The sequence below is a fragment of the Pelodiscus sinensis genome, chromosome 7, assembly GCF_052426305.1.
Source record: "Pelodiscus sinensis isolate ZL-2025 chromosome 7, ASM5242630v1, whole genome shotgun sequence".
Taxonomy (NCBI): domain Eukaryota; kingdom Metazoa; phylum Chordata; order Testudines; family Trionychidae; genus Pelodiscus; species Pelodiscus sinensis.
Genome location: NC_143058.1, coordinates 54222447 through 54246852, shown reverse-complemented (window position 1 = coordinate 54246852; position 24406 = coordinate 54222447). Strand labels below are relative to the sequence as shown.

Here is a 24406-nt window from a genome sequence, read left to right as displayed (position 1 = left end):
CTTTGCTTCAGTGAAGAAGTTTGGTGATGAATATCTAGCTGAATGACTGCTGACAAATCACATCCTCAGTGACATGATAATTCATCATCTCTGATCTTGGATACCTGTTGGTTTTGAATGATATTTGTGGTAAAACTTCCTTTGCTATGTTCATCAAAGAACTCGGGAATTCACTAGGGAAAGAAAAAGTACAGTTATTCATCTGGTATCATTTCTTGCCTTGGGTAGTGAATAGACCAATTACACTCATTTGTATTTCTACATAGTACGAGATCATTTTCAAAGCCAAGCTTAGTTTGGCACTTTCACAAACATTTTTGTTTTCTTAACATTTCCCTGTTTACTTCTTACGTAAATTGGTTTTGGTTAGTACTTTTCTGCTAATTGGAAAATCAAAAAAAAAAAAAAACACAACAACATAGCAGAAAGATGAGAAAGCCATACACTGGAAAAAGCCAAAGGGTCCAATTTTGCAACTCATTGGTGGGCACTTACTATAATAATTAGTCCCATTGGCTCCAGTAACAATGCAGCTATTTTCCTGTGTAATTGTTCATCAACACAGAAAGGACCATACATTTGGGTCCAAAATATACAGGTTCAGAACATTTGAATTAAACACTAGAATCATTGTGAAACATTGAATTCCAATATAGCATGTCTCATCCAGTACCACATTTAGATGATTATTATTTTGGATTAGGCTTTCTCAAGTACTGCCAACCTCAAGCATTCAAATTGCACGAGGTTTATTAAAAATAAACAATTAGGGGGTTCTTTTTCATTTGCCTTCCTGCCTCTTTAGGCTACAACCGGCTTCATTTTTTAAAGTTCTTCTCTATAAGCATAAGGGCAACAAATTAGTATTTTTAAAAAGGCAAATAAAAAAGGCAGCCTATAGATTGCAGTAGCTGGGGCTTTAAGAACATCACCAAAATATTTCAGGATTTCTGATAAAATGGCAAGTGCTTCATGTTCAGCTTCTGCTGAGAAGTGACTGTGACTTTGGAGGCAACTGAACCAATTCACATGACCTTAAGTATTAACGAGGTCCTGGGTTCCTCTGCATGTTAAAATCCTATGAAATAAAATGGGATATTATGTATTTTCCGTTTGCAGTGCATGTAGTGCAAATAGCCCATGCTAACACAAAAAGCGATTCATGTAGTTTATCACTTAAAAAACCCCTATGCTTCATTGCTATGTCACTATGTTTATTAAATAAAGACATGATTGCATTTGAAAGCAGTTTTGATTAATATCACAGCTCCAAATTATCAGCGCTGTTAATACGATTTTTTGTAATTTTTCTGTACACATTCATACACATGTTCAAATCACTATCTGGCACAGGGGTTCAGCTAGCTGTACAGGATTGCACACAAAGAGCCAACACATTGGGAGAGATGGGGAACACTTTGCTTCTTATGTGGGCAGAAGCAACATGGTGATCCATCAATAACCAGCGACCACCAGTCTAGTGGCGGTTAGAGCACACACTTAAGACTCAAAAATACTTTTCTACAGACATCTATGCAACATCCTCATTATTAAGACTAACTGGAAGACTTACCTGATGTTGCCTGAGTCCAGGACCAGCCTGAGGCAGACGTATAGGAGGTGGGACGGACACATAGGTCTCCCACTGGCATCTCCATAGGGCCAGCCCAGGGTGCCTGGGGCTGCATAACCTGGCCACCTGCTGCTCCCCAGGGCTGGCTTGGAGCAGCAGGGGTTCTATGGCAAGGTGGGTGGCTGCTCCTGGCTGCTCACCAGGGCCAGACAGAGGTGGTGACAGCCACGCAGCATGGTGGACATGCGGCTGGTCCCGGGCAACAGAGGCAATGCTGCTGGTCAGCAGCTGCTCCTCAGGGCTAGAACACATGCTGCTTCCCTGTGGACATTCGTGAGTGCTATCATACCCTTCCCTTTCCATTTAGTGCAAAACAATCACATTCCACACACATCCCATTGTCCTGGCACAACCGAATCCTGACCTTGCTGCATACCAAATGTGGTGGTCCTTGCTCTTAGCATTTAGGAGGAGTTCTTGAACAAACAGACTCACAGTCGGACAGACAGATAGATGCACAAACTCTCTAAAATATATAGTAGATTTTAGATGTGGGAGACTGGATATGTTATGAACCTGCACACTATTCTGCTTTTGGGTACGTGGTGTGCAGAATAATGCTTAGTCAAGTATGTCTAGCTAGCAAACATTGTGCACCATGGAAGGATCCTGCACATGATGAAGAAACCCAGTGTGTTATATACTTCTCACTCACAAACACCAGAACAATACAAGATTGATCCCAAACATACATGCATATATTGTATATGCTGCAGTTCAGAAGATGAACACGAGAAGGGATAGTTCTTCTATCTACCAGCTAAAATAAAACAATAAGCTTCCCATGATGTAATGCAACATTAAACATAGATCAACTTCAGAGGAGACTAGATTTTAACATTTAAATCGACAAGAACTAGTATTATTTATTTTGGATACCAAAATACACATCCCTACTGTACAGAAAAATGAAGCATTTTCTTACTCTGTGTAAAAAATATTTTAAAGCCTCACGCTTATCTCATTTACCCTAAATCTGAGCTTGAAAATCTGTCTGGACTTCAATTGCAGACAGATTTTTTTGTTGCTCCCATTGTCACCTGGGGAAGATTTTCAAAGTGCCTAACGTATTTAAAAGTACAGCTCAATGACATTCAGAAAGTCTGAAAGTCAGTGGGACTATTTCTAATTAATTCAGGCTCTTTTAAGAACCCCTCTCTTACTATACTATATCTATTTGCAGACAATGAAAAATATTTCATCATTTCACAATATTTTATAATATTTCATGTACATCAACAGAACTCCATTTTCACATTGTGCAAACCAGCTCAAGGCATTTTAGATGCAAGCTGATTCACATTTTTTATAAAAATGTCCATGACTCCAAATTATTAAAACAGCACAAGTGTAGGCTTGAATCTAGATTTTACTATCTCCATGTTGGTTCTGATATTCAACCATAACAAACCCAGAATATTTACCCAGGAGGAGAAAAAGAAACTTGAAACAAAAGTCCTTAAAAGTTGATTCATTTTCAGGACAAGAGGCAACGAGGCTGGGAATTGGATCTGCCAAACCTCATTGATTGGAATTTGATTTTGCAAAACTACAATCAAAGTGTTTAAGTTCCAGGACCCATTTTATGTGAATCATCAGCAGATTCACAGCTGTTTTAGATATGTGTAGCTCCTTTGAAGTCCTTTGACAAGCTGAATCATAAAGCTTGTAGAAATGAAGAAATAATCTACTTTTGTTCAATGTCTATCACTTCCTAAGTAAAGCTGTTCAATTTTATTAGATGAAAAGAAATATTACCTAGTTGTTTTAATTTTTGTTAATAATTTAATTTTCACAGCTGTAGCTCCATGTCCCTCTCCATGAGCTATATTGCTCTCAGGAGACTTTCTCTTATTATCTATAAGGGCAAAAAAGTTTAAAATTCATAAAGGCTCCAGCAAGATTATGCATCCTCTAGAAAAACTGTTCAAGGAAATGTCAAAGATGAACCTTCTTTTCATTTTATACAGTAATATGTACTCTAGAGTATATTATTAAGAACATAATTAGGAGCCCTTGAACTCCAAGAAAAAAGTTAAAAGTAGCACAGTGAATATTAAATTTCAAGTTTGATCTTATTGGCATCCTGTACACAGAGCTCTTAATCTCTATAGCTATTGCCCTCGGCCTTACTGATACAATCAAGAAAGGCCACTTTTTGAGAGCCTTTTAGGAATTATGTTGCACTGTGCTTTTTTGCCTTGTTTTTATCCTGTTAATCTTCTAATGCCACCTTTTTCCTCAATGCGATTGTGGTGGTGCTAAACATTAACAAACTTTGGCCCCAGTCCTGCAATATCCAACACATCAGAGTCACACAATTTGTTTATTAAAGGCTGAAAGCTCAAAGATTTGGATAAATTATTTAATAGGATAAGTTTGTCTAACATCGCGTGAGGAATAGAAAGTAAACTTTGGATGTATGTGTCTTTTGATATCTATGCTTCCATCCTCATGTTAGAAAAAATGACACCAGAATACCTATGTTAAATCAATTTTATTATGGTTGCAAAGCCAAGCACACCAAAAGTGAGGAAAAGAAAGAGTTAAGGTTGACTGTTGCTAGAAACAATTTTAATTAGTCACATTTGTAATGGGAAGCCCTGAATGCCCATGTCACACACACACATACTTTATGAAAATGGATTATGAATATTAATATGCATAACTCAATGAAGTTTAGACAAAATACCTCATGTAACATATCAATTTTAATGTTGCAATCTGCTGAATGTGTTTATCCTATTTTGTGCATGTATCATTCTTGTGTGTGAAATTAGAAAAATGAAATGTGAATCCATTTACAGTTCTAAATGTGCTAGTGAGGTACCATTAGTGACACTTAGGTACCAATGATTCAGTATTCAAACCAACAACCTGCGAATGGTCATGTTCATTTTATAGGCCCAAACTGTGGTTGGTCCTAGAAAATCATGTGACCATGCACCTGGTACTGGAATCCATCTTGAACCTGGTATTTTTCCTTGAGGAGTGGCAGCTGCTGAACAAAAGTTTCCCACCCTATTTATTTTAAGCAATGGGAAGTAACCAGGCTTTTGCCTACAGCTGGCCTTTGAAACTGCCAGGCCCATTCTAAGAGGATGCAAAGAACTCAGAGGAAGCTGTAGACTCAGGCTAGAGTAAAAAAGATGAATTCTGACTTGAACGTTTTTACCTGAGATAAGAACAGCTGTTTAGGATAAGAATTTGCATGTAACAAGTTTCTTAGGGTATGTCTACACTACAAAGTTAGTTCGAACTAACTTTCATAGGCGCTACACTAGCGCTCCATTAGTTCGAACTTAATTCGAACTAACGGAGTGCTTAGTTCGAACTAGGTAAACCTCATTTTACGAGGATTAAGCCTAGTTCGAACTAGCTAGTTCGAATTAAGGGTTGTGTAGCCCCTTAATTCGAACTAGTGGGAGACTAAGGCTTCCCAGGTTTCCCTAGTGGCCACTCTGGCCAACACCAGGGAAACTCTATTGCTCCCCTCCCGGCCCCGGAGCCCTTAAAGGGCCACGGGCTGGCTACACAGTTTGTGCCAGTTGCAAGGCTGCAAGCACCCGTGCCAGCAGACCCTGCACCTGCCACACGATGAGCCAGCCACCCGAGGACTCCCAGCCCTCCACTGCTCCCCAGGACCAGCCTGGTGGGTCCCGGGAGCCTGCCCGGGGGCGCAAAAGGCGGTCGCCCGCTTGGTCAAGTGCGGAGATCGTGGACCTCATCGAGGTTTGGGGGGAAGCCTCCAATGTCCACAATCTCCGCACTAGCCACAGGAACGCGGCCGTCTACGGCCGCATGGCTGCCAGCCTGACCGCCAGGGGCCACCAGCGCAGCCGGGAGCAGGTGCGCTGCAAGGTCAAAGACCTGCGGCAGTCCTACTCCCGGGCCTGCCAGCCAGGGGCCGACCCAGAGGCCTGCCCCCACTTTGACGCCCTGGACCACCTCCTGGGGGCTCATGCCGTCCTGCCCCCCGGGACGTGATTGACCCCGGGGCAGAGGGCCCGCTCCTGGAGACGGAGAAGGAGGAGGAGGGCTCTGAGAGCCAGGAGCCTGCCGCCAGCCTGCCCGGGACACGGGACCCCCGAGGCACCCCACAGAGCCGCTCGCCTGTGTTGTCCGAGGCCAGGAAGGCGTCCACCTGTGAGTACCATCGTGTTCCCCTTATGTGTACGGGGGGCCGGGGCGAGAGGGAGCCCCGGGACCGTGCGCCTGGGCCTTGCCCACCACGGAGCAGCAGCTGGGGATCCTGCAGGGGCCCTGGCCTTGCAGAGGGGAGCTGGGTTTCACACACCTGGGCCCCTGGGGAAATTGACCGCTGGTCTTCTTGCACCACAGCTGCAGCACCTGGGCCTGCAGGGCGCACCACCCCGCCTGCAGCAGCCACCCTGCGGAGCAGCACCCGGTTGATGGCCTTGACCACCTGCGGAGAGAGACACAGCAAAGCGCCAATCAGTGGGGCACCCGGGTGGCTGGGAGCGTTCATGCCCTGGCAGTGCCCCGTGCCCCACTCCCAGTAGCAACCCCCCTGGTGGCGTGTAGTACGGCCGGGACAGACCGACCCCTCCGGTGTGGGGCGCTTTCGCCTCCTCCCGCCCCCCCCTTTGTCCCTGGGGCAGCCCATCCCCCTCCTCGCAGTCCCTCTCTCCCCGGCTCGGTGGCCGAAGAGTGCCATACCTACATGAGCACCGCTCCGACGGTGGATCTCCCCACGCCGAACTGGTTCCCGACGGATCGATAGCTGTCCGGCGTGGAGAGCTTCCAGAGGGCGATGGCCACCCATTTCTGGAGGGGGATGGCGGGCCTCATGCGAGTGTCCCTTCTGCGCAGGGCAGGGGCGAGCCACTCGCAGAGCTCCAGGAAGGTGTCCCTCCTCATCCTGAAGTTCTGGGTCCACTGTCGGTCCTCCCAGCGCTCCAGGACGATGCGGTCCCACCAGTCGGTGCTGGTGTCCAGACGCCAGACGCGGTGGGGCACGCTGGTGCCGGGGCGCCGCCACGGCTCCTCCACGGCCCCCAGGGCGGCCAGGCGGAGAGGCAGGGGGCTGACATGCACCAGGTGGTGCCAGGCAGCCTCGAGCCATTGGTGGCAGGCTTGCAGCAGCAAGTCCAGAAAGTGCACCAGAAGGTGCTGGGCGAGCTCTGGCTCCATGTTGCCACCTGCGGCGGCCCCCCCACCCCGAAGGGAAGCACCGACACAGACGGGCACAGAGACCGATGCTTTGCTGTCCCTCGGCGAGGTTGGCAAGCAAGCAGGAAAAGCTGAGAACCGGCTGTCCAGGGGGGTCCCTTTAAGCTCGAGCCTCAGATAGCCTCAGACAGCAGCCACACAAAGCAACTACTGACCTGATGCCCTGCCAGAACCGGTTTCAGCTGCCCTTAAATGCCCCCTTGCGTCCAATCAGTGTGGACGCACTAGTTCGAATTAGCAAAACGCTAATTCGAACTTGTTTTTAGTTCTAGATGCGTTAGTTCGAATTAGCCTAGTTCGAATTAACTAATTCGAACTAAGTTAGTTCGAATTAGCACTGCAGTGTAGACGTACCCTTAGTGGATTAGAACTAGCTAGCTTTTTTTTTTTGTTCACTTTAATTTAGTAACTTACTTTGATTTGGGCATTTTCACTTGGAACCACTTAAATCTTACTTTTCATACTCAATAAAAACACTTATTTATTATCAAGCCCAGTGCAAATAATTGTTGTCAAAGGGGAGCAACCACTGTGTAGATCTCTCACTGATAACGGGGGAGGACCTCCGTATGTGCTTTTTCTGTCTAAAACTTTTACATAGGGTAAGATGGGGGTTTATTTGGTGTTTTGGTGGTTGGTTTTCTGAGTACTGAGCCTTTATAACTGAGCTCTCCTGGAGCTGAACTGGTTTAGTGTCTGTGTTGTTCTGCATGGGCAGTTATGCCAACTCTGTGATTTGGCTGGGGGAGACCAGAGGATCTGATCAGCAGGCCAGGATAGTGGTAAGCACCACAGAGTAGGACCAGAGGGGACATCTGTGTTTCGTATCACAACCCACTCTTAAGATGGGTTCAAAGGAAAGTAGTCATGGGCTGGAGTCATGGGCTGATAGAGAGGGTGAGTGAGAGAAAATGGTAACAAAGATATAAGCATGAGCAGAGGTGCACACAGAGCAAGGGTAGCTGATAAAGGGATTCAAGGGAGGCTGGAGTAGCAGATGACTGGATGTAGTGGATGAGGATGACGGCCTCACAACAGCATTCTGGTTGTCTAAATATTTTCATTTTCAGGTGGGAGCTTTTACTCATGTTTTACCATTGTAAGATAATAAGCGGTCTGCTTTTGGTGAATGACATCGAACTAATCAAAATGGCTTCTTAGTCTGGAGAAAGAACATTAAAAAATAGCTAGTAGCCATACAGAGCTTGCAGGCTGATAAGGTCCATCTCCAGTAATTGTCACAGAATATTAGTTGCTGAAGATGCTCATTTCAGAATGGGTAAATCTCAAATGCAGACTGCTATAGGACAGATAGACATGACTATTACATTTGCACTAAGGCAATATTGGGGGGAGGTGCATGGAGAGATTCACAAGCACACATGAAGATGTATTAGTAATGCTTTTCATCCCAACAAGCCAGCAGAAATTATCTACCAGTTATTTATTAGTTTCAGGAGAAGTGTTTGCCTAACCGTTGAGTGGGAAGTGATAACTTCTTGGCAGCTAAAGCTTTATGTTTATGTATGAAAGAGTGAGGGTTTTTTCTTATACTCTTTACAAATACAAGAAACATACAAAAATAATTGATTCATAATCATATACAAAGCAAATAAAGAGGGTTAGTATAAAAGGAGAGTAGGACAAATGACACATCTGTCTTCAGGGTCCATGTTAATCACAGACCTCTGGAAGATCAGCCCAAATTGCTTTCAATTTTTCAGGCATTCCTTTTCTGCAGAATGTCAGTCATTCCTTAGCTGTGGGGTCAGCCACATTAATGAGCTGGACATCAAAATTTGGTGGGGATTTACTTTTCTACAATAGAGCCATATAAAAATGCATTACTTTTTATGCATTTATTTGTGTTGCAACAGCACTCAAGACTTGGCTTCTATTGCATGAGGCGTTGTACAACCACAAAGGAAGATGCAATCCCTGGGCTAATGAGCTTAATATCTTATTTAAAACAAAGAGCAAGAGTGAGTGACAAACAACAGAAAGTCAATCATTGCTGATAAAGTTTGAAGATGCAAAAAGGTTGAGCAGATGAAAAACAACCACAAAAAGAGGTCTCTGTTAGGGAGTGATCTGCATTGCTTGGTTAGCTGGGCACAAACAAACAGAATATGTTTCGATACGCATGGGCAGCAGGAAATGAAGGGACAGGAAGAGAAGAAACTCCTTACCCAAATAGACATGGTGGCACCACCCAAGCTTCACCCCAGGTCTGGCTGCCTCCTATCTATATGCAGCAGACTGCCCTTGGCCTGGCACTGAGGCTTGTGGCTGGAGGGGGAGGGGATGTCCAGGGATTTGGGTCTGGCAATGTGACCCACACTTCCCAGCCCCCCCAGCACTCTGGGGCCAGGAGGACTCAGGCTGCAGTTATCCGTCCACTGGGCCATCCAAGACTAGGAAGGCTGGGGCTGTGGAGGAACCTGGCATTGTAAGGTGAGGGACATGCTAGCCTCGGGCAAGGGTCAGCTAGTACTCTGAGAGGGGTCTCGGGGTGGGGGACAGAGGTCAGCAGCCACAATGGGGATTGAGTAGTCTTCAGTGGGTATAGAAGGGACAAGGCCTTTGATGGAAGGGGTGGAGCTGGGGGTTAGCGTCTCCAAGCCAGCCAGTTATTCACCCACCACCCATGTCAATATGGCTAAAAGCAAGGTCATACTTACAAGATAGGAGACTGTACACCAGGAAGCCAAAATCCAAAAAGTATTGAAAGTTCATTGTGGATAACCAACTGCACAGAAGCTCCCAGTGTAATGTTATTTTGATTGTAGGTCCTACACATGGATGTATGCACAAAGCAATGTCAAACAGGAACAAGGAGGTTACTTACTCTACTTCAGTGTTTCTTAAATTGTGTTCTGCGGTACACTGGTGTGCTGCGGAGAACAACAGAATTCAAAATGGCTGCCCTTAAAGGGGCAGATGACCTTTTTTTTTTAAAATCAACTTTCTCCCAACCTTTTTTTGTCTCAATAACTTTTCCCCGACCCTTTTTCCCCTTGACTTTTTTTTTCCCCTCAACAAAAAAATCCTCGGAGTTCCTCATTAAAAAAAATATTGTTTGGTGTTCCTCAGTCTTAAAAAGTTTAAGAAACACTGCTTTACTTCATCTATATTATAGTGGTGACCCCACTTCTGGAATGCTGTGTCTAGTTCTGGTATCAACACTTCAGAGAAGATATTGAAAATGCAGGAAGAGTACAAAGATGTGCCATAGGAATGAACTGGACTGGTTAATATGCCTTATATTGAAAAATGTAGACAACTCAATCTTTTTAGTTTATCAGAGAGAAGCTTTAAAAGAAGACCTGATCACAATGTGTAAGTATCTATACAGGGAGAAAATGTTTGATAACATGAAGTCTGTCTAATCTGTGAGACAAGGCTGAAACAAGATAAAATGTCTAGAAGGTAAAGCTAGACAAATGCAGACTAGAAATAAGGTGCAAATATTTAACAGAAAGGATAAATGAAACACTATCAGTTGGAGTCTTAAAATCAAGATTTAATTCTCTCTTTAAAATATGCTCAAACTCAATCTCAAGTTACTGAACTGATAGAATAGTAGGTGAAATTCAATATCCTACACTGGTACAGAAGGTCAGACTATCTAATATGATCACCAGGGCCATCTCTATGGGGGGTGCATGTTTTAAGGCAATCCCCTCAGTGTCCCAGGCATGGGGTCTGGGGTAATCCCCTCACTGTAGGCTCTGCCCCAGCTCTTCCTCTACTCCACTCCCACTGCAACCCTTCCTCAAAGCCCCACCCTTGCTCCACATCCTCCCTACCCTTCCTGCCCTGCTCCACTCTTGCCCAAAGCCCCATCCCCCAAGTGACATGAGCTGGGGAATTACTGGGGGATCTAGCACTGAGCGACAGCAGGGTTCAGCCCCTCCCACACTCACCATGGTGCTGGGAGCCTGCTCTACTCTGCCATCTCCCAGTTTGCTGCGCTCTGCTCTACCACAGCAGTGGAAAGCAGAGTGCCCTATAGCTGGGACCAGGGTGCTCTGCTTCCCACTACAGTGGTGAAGTTGAGTGTGGTGGGTTGGGAGATATGCAGTGGCATGGATCGTAGCAGGATGCTGGGTTGCTCCAGACTCTGATGAGTGGGGAGAGCTGACCCCTGTTGCCACCCTGCACCAGACCCCTCCTCCCAGTAATCCTTCAGACTGCCTGGGTCCCACAGGTCCCATCCAAGGGATGGCTGAGGCTGTCGCCACGGGGTCCCCCAAAGTGTGGGGACTAGAGATGCCACCCTGAACCATCCTATGAATGGGACAGCTCTGATGATCACATTGATCTGTTATAGCCTTAAAATTAATGACTCTATAAAGAGAAAGCAAAAGTTCTTAGACCATCACATAAGTTAAAAATCATAGAGCCATAGAAATGCAGAGCTAGAAGGGTCACACAAACCCCCATGCTGAAGTTCAAGCTTACGTGGCATCCTTGACAGTGTCACCTGTTCTTAAAAACCCCCCAATGATGGGGATTTCACTATATCACTTGGACGCCTATTTTAATGCTTAAGTACCCTCAGGTAGAAAGGTTTTTCTAATATCTCAGCTAAATCGTCCTTGAGGCAGACTAAGAAGTTTCATTCTTGTCCAACCTTTAGTGGACATAGAGCGCTGAACATATTTGAAGATTGTTATCAGATCCAACTCTATCCTCTTTTCTCAGAATTAAATATACCCAGTTTTCTTAACCATTCTTCATAGGTTATTTTTTCCCCCTAAAGCTCTTACTTATGTTACTCTCCTCTGGACACTCTCTTCAATTTGTCTACATCTTTTTTAAAGTGCAGTGCCTAAAACTAGTCACAGTTCTCTAAGAGTATGTCTACACTACAAAGTTAGTTCGAACTAACTTTCATAGGCGCTACACTAGCGCTCCGTTAGTTCGAACTTAATTCGAACTAACGGAGCGCTTAGTTTGAACTAGGTAAACCTCATTTTACGAGGACTAACGCCTAGTTCGAACTAGCTAGTTCGAATTAAGGGCTGTGTAGACCCTTAATTCGAACTAGTGGGAGACTAAGGCTTCCCACTCTGGCCAACACCAGGGAAACTCTATTGCCCCCCTCCCGGCCCCGGAGCCCTTAAAGGGCCACGGGCTGGCTACTCACTTTGTGCCAGTTGCAAGGCTGCAAGCACCCGTGCCTGCACAGCCTGCACCTGCCACAGTATGAGCCAGCCATCCAAGGGCTCCCAGCCCTCCACTGCTCCCCAGGACCAGCCTGGTGGGTCCCGGGAGCCTGCCCGGGGGCGCAAAAGGCGGGCGCCCGCCTGGTCAAGTGCGGAGATCGTGGACCTCATCGAGGTTTGGGGGGAAGCCTCCAATGTCCACGATCTCCGCACTAGCCACCGGAACGCAGCCGTCTACGGACGCATGGCTGCCAGCCTGGCCGCCAGGGGCCACCAGCGCAGCCGGGAGCAGGTGCGCTGCAAAATAAAGGACTTGCGGCAGTCCTACTCCCGGGCTTGCCTGCCAGGGGCCGACCCGGAGGCCTGCCCCCACTTCCATGCCCTGGACCGCATCCTGGGGCCTCATGCCAACCCTGCCCCCCGGGACGTGATTGACCCCGGGGCAGAGGGCCCGCTCCTGGACACAGAGGAGGAGGAAGAGGGCTCTGAGAGCCAGGAGCCTGCCGCCAGCCTGCCCAGGACCCGGGACCCCCGAGGCACACCACAGAGCCGCTCGCCTGCGTCATCAGAGGCCGGGGAGGCGTCCACCTGTGAGTACCCTCGTGTTCCCCTTATGTGTACAGGGGGCTGGGGCGAGAGGGAGCCCCGGGACCGTGCGCCTGGGCCTTGCCCACCACGGAGCAGCAGCTGGGGATCCTGCAGGGGCCCTGGCCTTGCAGAGGGGAGCTGGGTTTCACACACCTGGGCCCCTGGGGAAATTGACCGCTGGTCTTCTTGCACCACAGCTGCAGCACCTGGGCCTGCAGGGCGCACCACCCCGCCTGCAGCAGCCGCCCGCGCCCGGGCAAGCAGGACAGCCAGGAACCAGGAGGACTACCAGAGGCGGCACCTCCGGTTCCTGGACCGACAGCTCCGTCTCCAGGACCACTGGGTCCAGGAGGACCTCAGGCTGCACCAGAGGAGTCTGGAGGCCCTGGAGGAACAGGGCCGTGCCCTGCGAGGCCACCTCAAGAGCCTGCTGGACCGCTTTCCATTTCCTCCTCCCCCTGCTCCCCCTCTTACTCCCCCTCTTGCTCCCCCTCTTGCTCCCACTCCTGCTTCCGCTCCTGCTTCCTCCACACCCCCTGTCCCCTCTGCCCCCCCCCCCCACAACCATTCCCCACCGACGCCCCTGGACCCGCAGTGTGGCGAGACGGGAGAGGCAGCCGGACTCCCACCCCTGACCTTTCCTTTCCCTTCCTCCCTTCCCTCCCCTCCCCTTCCAGCTCCCTCGTCCCAGGTTTCCCCCTCCTTTCTCCCACCTTCATTCCTCCCTCCCCCCACCCCAGTTCTGTGAAATAAACAGACGTTTTTGTTTGAAAAACAGGTGTCTTTATTTGACAGTAGGTAGGGAGGGGAAAGGGGAAGGGAGAGGTAGGGTGGAAGAAGGCCCCAGTGGGGCATGCAAGGGAGAGGTCAGTCCTCCTCCTCCTCCACCTGGAAGCTCTCCCACAGGGCTTCCCGGATCCGGATGGCCCCCCGCTGGGCCTCCCGGACGGCGGCGGTGCGGGGCTGACCGTAGTGTCCAGCCATGCGGTCAGCCTCAGCTATCCAGGCTGGCAGGGAAGCCTCCCCCTTCCGCTCACACAAATTGTGGAGCACACAACATGCCGCCACCACGGGAGGGATGTTGTGCTCAGCCAGGTCCAGACGGGTGAGGAGGCATCGAAAGCGGGCTTTCAGTCGCCCGAAGGCCCCCTCCACCACGATGCGGGCCCTGGTCAGCCTGGCATTGAAGGCCTGGCGGGAGGGATTGAGGTGCCCCGTGTAGGGCTTCATCAGCCACGGCTGCAGTGGGTAGGCGGCATCCCCCACCAGGCACACGGGCATGTCCACGTCCCCGACCCTGATGTGGCGGTCGGGGAAGAAGGTCCCATCCTGCAGCCGCTGGCACACGGAGGAGTTGCGGTACATCCGTGCATCGTGTGCTTTGCCGGACCAGCCCACATTAATGTCCGTGAACTGTCCCCAGTGGTCACACACGGCCTGCAGGATCACGGAGAAGTACCCCTTTCTGTTGACGTACCGGGACGCCTGGTGTTCCGGGGCACGGATGGGGATGTGCGTCCCGTCGATGGCCCCCCCTTGGGGAAGCCGAGGGCGCCGAATCCCCAGATGACGGCGTCCGGGTCGGCGAGGCAGACCACCCTGCGGAGCAGCACCCGGTTGATGGCCTTGACCACCTGCGGAGAGAGACACAGCAAAGCGCCAATCAGTGGGGCACCCGGGTGGCTGGGAGCGTGCGTGTCCTGGCAGTGCCCCGCGCCCCACTCCCGGAAGCAACCCCCCTGGCAGCATGTAGTACAGCCGGGACAGCCCGACCCCTCCGGAGCGGGGCGCTTTCGCCTCCTCCCGCCCCCCCCTTTGTTCCTGGGGCGGCCCATCCCCTCCTCGCAGCCCCCTTCCTCCCCCGTCTCGGTGGCCGACAAGCGCCGTACCTGCATGAGCACCGCTCCGACGGTGGATCTCCCCACGCCGAACTGGTTCCCGACGGATCGGTAGCTGTCCGGCGTGGAGAGCTTCCATAGGGCGATGGCCACCCACTTCTGGAGGGGGATGGCGGGTCTCATGCGAGTGTCCCTTCTTTGCAGGGCAGGGGCGAGCCACTCGCAGAGCTCCAGGAAGGTGTCCCTCCTCATCCTAAAGTTCTGGGTCCACTGTCGGTCGTCCCAGCGCTCCAGGACGATGCGGTCCCACCAGTCGGTGCTGGTGTCCAGACACCAGATGCAGCGGGGAACGCCGGTGCCGGGGCGCTGCCACGGCTCCTCCACGGCCCCCAGGGTGGCCAGGCGGAGAGGCAGGGGGCTGACGTGCACCAGGTGGTGCCAGGCAGCCTCGAGCCATTGGTGGCAGGCTTGCAGCAGCAAGTCCAGAAAGTGCACCAGAAGGTGCAGGGCGAGCCGTGGCTCCATGTTGCCACCTGCGGCGATCCCCCCCGAAGGGAAGCACCGACACAGACGGGCACAGAGGGACGCTTTGCTGTCCCTCGGCGAGGTTGGCAAGCAAGCAGGAAAAGCTGAGAACCGGCTGTCCAGGGGGGTCCCTTTAAGCACGAGCCTCAGATAGCCTCAGACAGCAGCCACACAAAGCAACTACTGACCTGATGCCCTGCCAGAACCGGTTTCAGCTGCCCTTAAATGCCCCCCTGCATCCAATCAGTGTGGACGCGCTAGTTCGAATTAGCAAAACGCTAATTCGAACTAGTTTTTAGTTCTAGATGCGTTAGTTCGAATTAGCTTAGTTCGAATTAACTAATTCGAACTAAGTTAGTTCCAACTAGCGCTGTAGTGTAGACGTACCCTAACTGTGTCTTCTCTAGTGCTGAGTACAATGGAACAGTTACCTGCTGTATCTTGTATATGAGAATCCCATTAATACATTCAAGAATGGTATTTATCTTTTTCACAACTGCATCCACATATTGTTGACTAAACTTTGTGATACACCAGAATGCTTACATCTTTCGCAGCAGTACTGTTACATGACTAGATATGTCCTAATTTGGATTTGCATTTGTCCAGTCCATCCTAAGTGTAATACTTTGCATTTCTCTTTATATAATTTTATCTTGTTGATTTCAGACTAATCCTTCAATTTATCAAGATCATTTTGAATTTGAATTCTGTCCTCTAATGTTCTTGCAACTCCTCTCAGGTTGGTGTCATAAGTGTACTCTCCTCTCCATTATTCAAGTCATTAATGGTCCCATTTCAGCCAGATAATTAAGCATATTCATAACTTTAAATATTGGGAGTAGTCCCATTGACTTGACTGGGACTGCTCATGTTCCTAAAAGACGTGCATGTTTTAGGGCCAACAAACACACCTTGAAGAGGTTCCCAGTCCCTTTGGCCCTTTTTTGTAAATGGGATGCAAATTAGATGTATCGCAGTTGCTAATGAAGCAGGGATTTAAATCTCCCCCGCTTCATTAGCATAAAAATGGCTGCCGCTTTTTTTTGGCACGGAGCTTTGCCAGAAAAAAGCGCCAGTCTAGACATGGATCTTTCAGAAAATAAAGCCTTTTCTGAAAGATCCCTTATCCCTCTTAAAATAAGGGATTTACGAAAAAGGGATGCAATCTAGACATAGCCCGTGTGTGTGTGTGTGTGTGCATGCGCGTGTGCACATGCACTAATTACAGCCGGTCCCCAGCTTACAGCTACCTCAACTTACGACCATCCACACTTATGACCAATGCGGTCGTAAATGAGGGCTCTGAGTTACAAACGCGATCCACGCTTACGAACAGCGCAGTCACAATGTAACTCAATGGGTTCCGAGTTATGACCATTCCAAGTTATGGCCAAGTGTTTGGTCCATAACACATTCATAAATCAGGGACTGGCTGTACTTATAAATAGAAATCAGCTAATGCCATGCATCTCTATTCACATCTCTCAAACAACTTAGTAAGTGTATCTAATCCTCAAAGAGGAACCAAAAAAAAAAAAAATCTGGAGAATAAATTCTTCCTTAAGCCATGTCACATGAAGAAATTCAAATAATTAGCTGTTGCTCTTTCAAGAATATGCTAATTAACAAAGAAGCTTGAAGCATCACTAGTAGGAAAAATCAGTTATGCTTGGGACATTAACTTGAATTGTCATGTTAGAAGGACAGTTAGCCTCTGACAGTAGGGAAAGAGGCATTTTCATTTTTTTCTATAGAAACATTTGTGAGCCTAGTAATGAGATATTTTGAAGGAATTCACTCTTCACAGGATTATTTAAATAATCCATTTAGCACTTAGAAACTCCCTCCATAATGGGCATTCACCTGACATGGTATCCTAGAGGGTGAGACATGGAATTATTCAGACATATTTGGTTTCAAATGTACTATGAATTTAAAGCCATCATTTAGAATTAAGCTTTAAGTGCAGTGTCTCTAAAACAAAGAGAATGGCAGAGTTTGCCAACAGGAGCCAGAGAGTACATTAGAGACCATTTTTGGCAGATCACAGTAACCAGAACACAAAAAACATGTCCTGGATTCATTGGTAGGAGAAGCTCCTCCATTGGTGGCTGGAGCCTTCAAACCTCTTATTCAACAAGTTCTCTAAAAGGGCAATGTTGCAATTCATCATAGCTAATCCCCCTTTTCGCAGAGGAATGAGCTTGCAAAATGCTCTTACAAAGAGCTAGGGACCAAAGCCAAAAAGCACCAGAAGTAACTGCAGGTAATGGATACTTCACACATTTTTTTTTAAAAGTGTGTGCCCACATCCTGAATTTACCAATTTATGATCTAATGGCAGTATACTATGCAGAATATACGCAAAATGCTTATAAATTAACTTCCATTAATGTTAACAAGAGGAAAAATGTTAAGAACCCTTGCTCCTGGCAGAAAATAACATAAATAGATGGGTAGAAATACTGAGTTTCTAATTATTTGTGGTGGGAAGGAGCAGATCACATTGCCTCAGAAATTATAAAGGATTATCTCCCCACTAAACCCAATAAAGCCTTTCTCATGCCTCCATAGTCATTCTCTCATAGACAGGAAGTGCCCCCTATTGTTTTTGAGAATTTCAGTCTGTAATAAGCTTTTCCTTAGTGATTGTTTCCCAGGCCTAGAGATGAAAGTGGGCTGACATGGGCTGGAATGGCATTCCAGTAATAAGGGCTGCCAGTACTGGCCCATGCACAGCTAACATTAAAACACTACTATGGCATCACTCTAAGGACCCTCCTCCCACACTGCCAATGGTGGAGTAGGGGGACAAAAGGGACAGTGATGTTAAAGCATTGGACCCTACCAACAGGACTACTGATGGGGGAGCCAGGGCTGCCAATTGGGGCACAAAAGGGACAGCTGTCCTGGAGCCTGGCAATTTAAAACAGCCAGAGCCCCGGGCTCTCTAAATCTCCTCCAGAGCCCCAGGCAGCACATGTTGTGCAGTGCTGAAAAACTAGCTAGGGAGGCTGGCTCCAACCCCACCCCTTACATCCAAGGCCTCTTTTAACCAAGCCCATACTCCTTTTGGGGGCCCAGAGCCAGGCCTCCATACCTGTAAAATTTTTAAATTACTTTCACCTCTGCCCGACCCTGAAGAGGGCATTCTGCAGGATCACCGGCAATTGGCATTTTCCCCACTTTTGCACCACTCCAGCTGAGATCTACTGGATTTAATTTTCCTCTAAAACAAAGGAAAACATGCAGGGTTTAGACCATAATGCACAATTTAGAGTCTTTAGTCTTCAGAGCTCATAATATGGTAAAGCTTCCTGATTTATATTGTCCGATAAATATGCATTTACTCTGAGTACCATACAGTACACACTTGTTACAGTAAGTATATGAAAGAAAACAGAACTTAGCATCTGTACACTCTTCCATTCAAAACATGAATGATGACAGCCTTATTAGTGCTTCTTCAGCCTTATGCCATGCATTTCAATGGCAAAGGTTAAAAAGGGGATAAGATTGCACACAAATTAATATCCTCTACTAGCATTCACACACTTTTTCTGAAAAAAAAATTGTCAGTTGGAATGAGACAATCAGTTTGAATAAGGAACATAAAAATACATCAGTGACCCATCAACTTATATACTATATACAGTTTCTGGCTTTGAATGTTCATTTCAAAATCAAAATTATAGTAGATTTCTTATGAAAGACACCAAAAGCACAATTTCCATTTAATCACATGCTGGCATGTACAATAGAAAGAAGAGAGGCTTTTTGGTTAAACTCCTGGGCTCAGAGTAAAATTATCTACTCCTGGCCTTGGCATCCCTTTGAAAGTCACTAAAGTTCAGATTTTTAAAGGTATTTTGGACATTATGGTCCAGATTTGTAACGATATTTGCTGTGCTCAGCATTGCAATGTCTAACTGGTTTAGGATCAATGTTCCCTCTAATCTTTTCCATCTATGGCTATGTCTAGACTGCAAGCCTCTTTCGAAAGAGAGCATCTAGACTATAAAACACGGATCGGAAAATCGATCCGCTTTTTCGAAAAAGAGCGTCCTGACTGCTGGATGCTCTTTCGAAATTCAAAGCCACCCGGAACTGCTTCTGCCAGGGCATGGGGGCAGCATTTCCTTCCGGGTGCTGCCTGCCCTTTGCAGAGACGCGTGGTGAAAGGGACACTCCTGAACACCCGTTGCTCTGCTCCTGCAGCTGCCTTTGCTGTCCCTCGAGGAGATAAGCAAGGCATTGCAGTGCTGGTTTGGAGTGCCCAGCTTCCTGGGACACCCCAGCAGCTTTTTTCTCTGGAGGTTTTTCTGTTTGAGACCCATTTTTGTGGCATGGAGCCAGAGCTGCCCCTGGGCAGGCGATGGCCCCACACCATCATACTGCAACTGTTGCTGCATCTGCATGACACAGTCATGAGGCTACTTCCCCAGCTGGACCCAGACCAGAGGTACGAAGGGCTCCTCCGTCAAGCAGCCGCACTGCCCTTGCCTCCAAACTTCTTCGTGGACAGGCGTGTTTGGAGGTTTGACACCAGCTCTGACTGGTGGGACCGGCTCGTGATGGAGATCTGGGATGACCAAGAGTGGCTACGCAACTTCAGGATGCGAAAGACCACTTTCCAGGAGCTGTGTACCTAGCTCGCCCCTGCTCTGCAACGGCAAGACACCCACCTGCGGCCCGCTATCCCCTTGGAAAAGAGGGTCGCCATTGCCCTCTGGAAGCTGGCAACCCCCGACAGCTACCGCTCCGTGGGACACCAATTTGGAGTGGGCAGGTCTACCTGATGGATCCATCCTGATGGAGGTAAGTCATTGTCTGGGGACAGTCACAGTTTGGGGTGGGGGAAAGGGAGACTGTCAGGAAGGGCCAAGTGGAGTGGGAGTGGGAGGGAGCTCTTCCACTCACCCTGAATTGTTGCGGGGGGGAGTTCTGAGGAGGGGATTCCCGGGGTGTTTGAGAGGGAAGGTGGGCGGTGGGTTCTCCTCCTAAGAGATAAGGCACCCCTTCTAACATTTTGTTGTCTGTCTTGTTCTGCAGGTGGTGAGGGCCATCAATTCGGAGCTGCTCAACAGGCTCATCTGTCTACAAGATCTGGACAGCGTCATGGCCGGCTTTGCTGCCCTTGGCTTCCCAAATTGTGGAGGAGCGCTCGATGGGACACACATTCCAATCCGTGCACCGCCCCATCGAGCAGCCCAATTCATCAACAGAAAGGGCTACTTTTCTATGGTCCTCCAGGCCCTGGTCGACCATTGTGGCCAGTTTTCGGACATTTGTGTTGGGTGGTCAGGGCGGGCACATGATGCCCAGATCTTCAGGAACTCGTACCTCTACCGGAGGCTTCAGGCAGGAACATTTTTCCCGCATCACGAGTTTGCGGTTGGGGATGTGCACATGCCGGTGTGCATAGTGGCTGATGCCGCCTACCCTCTGATGCCGTGGCTGATGAAGCCCTACACCGGCCACCTGGATGCGAGCAAGGAGCGGTTTAATGCTCACCTTAACCGGGCTCGCAACCAGGTGGAATGTGCATTCGGACGTTTAAAAGGCAGATTCCGGTGCTTGCTCACACGCCTAGACATGGGGGAAAGCAACATCCCTGAGGTGGTGGCCGCGTGTTGCGTTCTCCATAACCTGGTGGAGAGGAAAGGGGAGGCCTTCCTACCAGGGTGGGGTAGAGGTGCTGATGGCCAGGAGAGGCACTTTGCCCAGCCCCGGACAGCTGCCATCCGCCAGGCTCACCGGTCTGCTGTTGGCATACGGGAGGCCCTCCGGGAGCAATTCTCAAGTGGAGGCCACTGACTGTACTGAGGGGCTTCTGCCTGGGGACTGGGCCCTGGCCCAATAGAAGCTTCCCTCCACAACCCATCTCCTGACCCTGTTTGGACAAATCATTAACACCGGGGTTTGTTGCAAAATAATATGTTCTGTTTAATTTTTTTACATATCTCTCAAAAAATAGTATACGTGTAGCAAACATAAAAAAACTTTTTTTCATTTTTGATGTTGACAAAACTATTTACAATAAACATATTGTTGAACCCTTTCTTTGTGCTTTAACTGGGGTGATGGGGGTGCTTGAAACCTGGAGGGGGGAAGGGGACTGGAAGCCTGGAGGGGGGAAGGGGACTGGAAACCTGGAGGGGGGAAGGGGATGAGGTTGCACGGTGCTTGCCTGATTTCCCTCTCCTGCCTGGGCCTCGTGTTCGGGGTGCTCCATGGCCACGGGATCGGGTGATGCACCTGTCGGTTGGCTGGCTGGGGTGCTCTTGGGACGTGGAGGCCTGGGGGAGAGGAGGGCCAGGGGGAGAGAGGGGCTGGGGAACTGTGGGGGCTGGGGGAGAGGGAGGTCCAAGGGGGGAAAGGGATGCTGTTGTGGAAGGGGGGTTTGGTGGGGTGGGGTCATGGGGTGCTGGAGGAGCAGGACCAGGCACAGCAGCAGGCAAGCCGCAGACCTCCCTGAGAGTGGCAGTCAGGGACGTGCGCTGCAGGACCAGCTCCTCCAGCAGCCGGTCACGCCAGCGATCCTCTGCCTCCGCCCTCTCTCTGAGGATGGAGTTGAGGTCCTGCACGGCCTCCACGTGCTGCCTGAGGATGTCCGCATAGACACACCTGTGTCTGCGGCTCCCATGTCCCCAAAATGGAGATGGAGGTGGGGCTGGGGTGCTGCGGCCCTCTTGCACGGCTGGTCCGGCTGTGGAGGAAAAGAAGAAGACACAATCAGTCCTAAAAAACTGGACTCTGTAGCACTTAAAATACTAACAGGATGGTTTATTAGGGGATGAGCTTTCGTGGGCCAGACCCACTTCCTCAGATCAGAGTAACATGGCTACATTTCTATCACAATCAGTCATGTGTGCAACAGCTGTCCAAAAGGGCATGCCCTCTCCTTGAGACAGGGGAATCAGACATTCTGAAGGTAACACTGTGTGTGACCTGGGCATCAGCCTGAGTATGACAGGTTTCCCTTGTGCATCACCCACAGTTCACCCACCTACCTCCCCCCCCCCCCCCCCGGGTGTTACACAACCTCGCTGCACTCACCTGCTGCTTCCTCTCCTGCGCCAGATGACGCCTGGGAGGCCTCTGGGGTCTGGGTGACTGGCTCCAGGGTGAGGGTCGCTGTCTCCTCACTGTCCTCCTCCTCTGGCACCATGTCCCCGTCTCCAGACTGCTCTGGGTCCTGCTCGGGAGTGTCCACCACGGGGTCTGCCAATCCTGACTGGACGAACCGCCGTGGTGTGCGTGCTTCACCACTGCCACCCAGGATCTGGTCCAGCTCGGTGTAGTAAGGGCAGTAGTAGGGGGCTGCCCCAGAATGGGAGCTCTCCTCCCTGGCCTTGACGTAGCCCTGGTGCAGCTCTTTGACTTTGGAGTGCACCTGGTCCTGGGTGCGGGGGTAGTGGCCCTTCTGGGCCAGGGCTTCTGCCATGTGGCCATAAATGTCGGCATTTCGCCGCCGGCTTTTGAGGGCCTGTAAGGCCTCCTCCTCTCCCCAGAGCTCCAGAAGGCTCTTGAGCTCTGGGCCAGACCAGGATGGTGCCCGGCGTTTGGAGCCCTTGGCTGAGTCCCCAGAAGGCTCTGTGGAAGGGCCAGGACAGTCTTGGGGCTGGGACATGCTGCAGCAAAGTAGCCGTGTGCTCTGGCTCCTTCTCTGCAACAAGTGGCTGTGAGGGTGCCTGTCCCTTTAAGAAATGGCTGCAGACAGGAACCACAGACATGCAACCCATGCCCCAGATTGTCCACCAGAGCTTCTTCCTGGAGGCCAATATTTTCGAAAAAAAGGCCTCCCCACGTCCACACTCACTTACTTTCGATGGATCTCTGTCGAAAAAGGCGTTCTTCCTCGTAGAATTAGGTGTACCGCCGTCGAAAGAAAAGCCGCGTTCTTTTGATTTAATTTCGAAAGAACACGGCTTGAGTCTGGACGCAGGTGAAGTTTTTTTCGAAAAAAGGCTACTTTTTTCGAAAAAACCCCTGAGTCTGGACACAGCCTATGTGAGGATTTTTTCCATTCGGGTGCAGAATAAATTTATGTGCACCAAGGCATGTGCATGTGTATAACCAGTGGGAACACAAATGTAGCCATGGGTCCTTTGTTAATCCACTGTGTGGCATTTGAATTTCTTCTGAGTGGCTGCACAAGCACTCAGCTTACAGTGAACACTGTTTAGAATCCCAAGTCTTATATTCAGAAGGAATGTTAACATTTTGGAGTCTAAATCCCATTAATCATTTCTATTATCTACATCAGCAGTGTCTAGCACAATGGGGCTCTTAGCTGGATTGGGGTCTATGATGGATTGGTTCTACCCACACTGGTTCTGAGGAAAGGGGCTAAATTAAGCTAGGCAGCTCCAATCCATCAATTAAGCAGCAAAAGTGGAAGACAGGCTGCATGGACAACATTGATTAGAGGGAAGTTCATTTGAGCAGAGCTTGGTTTAAACCCACTAAGGAAGTTTGTGGTCTGTTTAGTAGAGAAGGAAGGTAGGAACTCAGGGTACGTCTACACTACAGCGCTAGTTCGAACTAACTTAGTTCGAATTAGTTAATTCGAACTAAGCTAGTTCGAACTAACGCATCTAGAACTAAAAACTAGTTCGAACTAGCGTTTTGCTAGTTCGAACTAGTAAGTCCACATTGAGTGGACTCTGAACAGGGCTTAATGATGGCCGGAAGCAGTGCCGGCAGGGCATAAAAGGAGGACTTAGAGCATGGAGATGCTGTCTCAGGCTAGCCGAGGGCTGCGCTTAAAGGGTCCCGACCCCCACCCCGGACACACAGTTCTAAGGGGTGCCCCGCTTGCAAAGAAGTTCTGGCTTGGAGTGCCCTGAGTGCCCACACTGGGCACATCACACCACTCGGCCATCAGCCCGGCTGCACTTGCCGCAGGCTGCCATCTGGGGAGAGGGAGTAATTGGGGGGCTGCAGGAGAGCTTCCACCCCCAGAAGCCCGCAGAGCCAGCCCAGTCCTCCCCATCGGGGGCTCGTACCCCATTCCTCCCTCACCTCCTTCCACTTGCCCTTCCCTAGCCCCCCTTCTTATTGATGTACAAAATAAAGATAACGTTTCTTCCAACATTGACTCTGTCTTTATTGAACAAAACTGGGGGAGACTGGGAAAAGGAGGTGGGAGAGGGGAAGAGAAAGGCTGGGAGAGGGGAGGGCAACTAACATGATCAGGGGTTGGGAACAGGTCCCAGATGAAGAGAGGCTACAGAGACTGGGACTGTTCAGCTTAGAAAAGAGGAGACGGAGGGGGGACAGGATAGAGGTCTCTAAAAGCAGGGGTTGGGTGGAGAGGGTGCATTCAGAAAAGTTCTTCCTGAGTTCCCATAAAGAAGGACTAGAGGACACCAAAGGAAAGGAATGGGTAGCAGGCTTGAAACTAGTAAGAGAAAGTTGTTGTTCTTGACAAAGCAAATAGTTAACCTGTG

At 49.3% G+C, this 24406-nt stretch overlaps 1 pseudogene; it reads right to left on the bottom strand.

The window, feature by feature from the left end:
* Nucleotides 1-24406, bottom strand: part of LOC149524074 (uncharacterized) — a 79348-nt pseudogene that overhangs the window by 39385 nt on the left and 15557 nt on the right.